A 2,915-nucleotide genomic window follows, 5' to 3' on the forward strand; every position below is an offset into this window, starting at 1 on the left:
CAGACACTACATACAGACACTGCATACAGACACTACATACAGACACTGCATACAGACACTACATACAGACACTGCATATACACACTGCATACAGACACTACATACAGACACTGCATATACTGTAGACACTGCATACACAAACTGCATACACACACTGCATACACACACTGCATACAGACACTGCATACACAAACTGCATACATACACTGCATGCAGACACTACATACAGACACTACATACACACACTGTATATACACACTGCATACACACACTGCATATACACACTGCACATACACACTGCATACACACACTGCATATAGACACTACACACACACTGCATATACACACTGCATATACAAACTGCATACACACACTGCATACAGACACTGCATACACACACTGTATATAGACACTACACACACACTGCATATAGACACTACATACACAAACTGCATACATACACTGCATGCAGACACTACATACAGACACTACATACAGACACTACATACAGACACTGCATACACACACTGCATATACACACTGCATACACACACTGCATATACACACTGCATATACACACTGCATACTCACACTGCATATAGACACTGCATACACACACTGCATACACACACTGTATATAGACACTACACACACACTGCATATAGACACTACATACACACATTGCATACAGACACTACATACAGACACTGCATACAGACACTACATACACACACTGCATACAGACACTACATACACACAATACATACATACACTACATACACACAATACATACAGACACTGCATACACACACTGCATATACACACTGCATACACACACTGCATACACACACTGCATACACACACTGCATATACACACTGCATATATACACTGCATACACACACTGCATATACACACTGCATATACACACTGCATATATACACTGCATACACACACTGCATACACACACTGCATATAGACACTGCATATATACACTGCATACACACACTGCATACACACACTGCATACAGACACTACATACACCTGGGGCGGCAGGTGATTAGAGCGGTGGACTAGCAACCGAAAGGTTGCAAGATCAAATCCCTGAGCTGACAAGGTACAAATCTGTCATTCTGCCCCTGAACAAGGCAGTTAAACCCACTGTTCCCTGGTAGGCCGTCATTGTAAATAATAATTTGTTCTTAACTGACTTGCCTCGTTAATTAAAGTTGAAATAAGCGGAGCGGAGGGAAGGAGGAGGGAAGGAGGAGCGGAGGGAAGGAGGAGCGGAGGGAAGGAGGAGCGGAGGGAAGGAGGAGCGAAGGGAAGGAGGAGCGAAGGGAAGGAGGAGCGGAGGGAAGGAGGAGCGGAGGGAAGGAGGAGCGACAGAGGGGAAGGAATTCAGGAGCATTCCAGAAGTTCTGTTTTCTAATCACAAATTAATTCATTTACCTAGCTAGTACAGAACACATTGGTGTTTACCTAGCTAGCACAGAACACATTGGTGTTTACCTAGCTAGCACAGAACACATTGGTGTTTACCTAGCTAGCACAGAACACATTGGTGTTTACCTAGCTAGCACAGAACACATTGGTGTTTACCTAGCTAGCACAGAACACGTTGGTGTTTACCTAGCTAGCACAGAACACGTTGGTGTTTACCTAGCTAGCACAGAACCCATTGGTGTTTACCTAGCTAGCACAGAACACGTTGGTGTTTACCTAGCTAGCACAGAACCCATTGGTGTTTACCTAGCTAGCACAGAACACGTTGGTGTTTACCTAGCTAACACAGAACCCATTGGTGTTTACCTAGCTAGCACAGAACACGTTGGTGTTTACCTAGCTAGCACAGAACACGTTGGTGTTTACCTAGCTAGCACATATTGGTGTTTACAGGTGTTCAAAGCTCATGTATATGATATGTCTGGCAGTGTGTCTGCATTATTCGGTCTACGTTCAGCAATCTGTCCAGGTATAACTGTAGTCACATGTCTTCATGTGTTCGTGTGACTTAACTTTGTGTTTCACAGTTAAATTGTCTATTTAATATTATCTTCATGAAATCTAATGAATTATTTTCATTGTGCTGAAAATATGTCAGATGTATTTTGTTATCTTATGTTGTGAGAAACTATTTAAAGATCTATTTTTTAAATGACTGAAATGAGTTTTTTGCAATTCTCTACAAATGTGTATTTTCCTCATCTAGCTTTTTGTGAACCAAATGGATTATTAGAGCCCTTTAATAATCCTATTTCAGTAGACAAACGACACGAGCCAGTCACGACAAACTACCATCTGCCAAATCCCCTTCGCTGTGTCCGGAATTATTCATTCGTCATGATTTATTATTTAAAATACTAATGTTCATAGTAGGGGTGCTGGAGGTGCTGCGGAACCCCCTTGATCAAATTAAATAATATTTCCAAAATGATATATAAAAAATAAATAAATAAACGATTCAGAATACTACACCAGAGATCATAATTTAGTCACAGACGATCAACAGCTTCTAAAAAAAAAAAGAAGCAGACCGCCCAAATATAGAACGGCTTGTTGTGTTGTGGCCATAGACATATAATCCATAGAAGGGTTTTGTAACCTCTGACCTCATGGGTACGCTAGCCAGTCCTGACTTGAATCAATAGATGCCATCTATGGATTACATTTCTACGGTTGGTTGAGGCTGTCCGTTTGCCTTTCGCTAGAATCCTTACTGCTGAAAACAGAAGACTAGTCTGTCTGTAGAAGCAAAAACAATAATAATTCTCATCGACTTTTGAGCAATTCTGAGTGAACAGCACTGTTTTTTCGAAGTATCTTATCTTGAGATAGGCTATTGGCATCGGCCATCACCGTGACTTATAGCCTATTGTATGCCTTCATCATTGGGTGATTCTGAAAAGTGGCACTG

The sequence above is a fragment of the Oncorhynchus mykiss genome, chromosome 3, assembly GCF_057628025.1.
Source record: "Oncorhynchus mykiss isolate SJ-2025 chromosome 3, ASM5762802v1, whole genome shotgun sequence".
Lineage (NCBI taxonomy): Eukaryota > Metazoa > Chordata > Actinopteri > Salmoniformes > Salmonidae > Oncorhynchus > Oncorhynchus mykiss.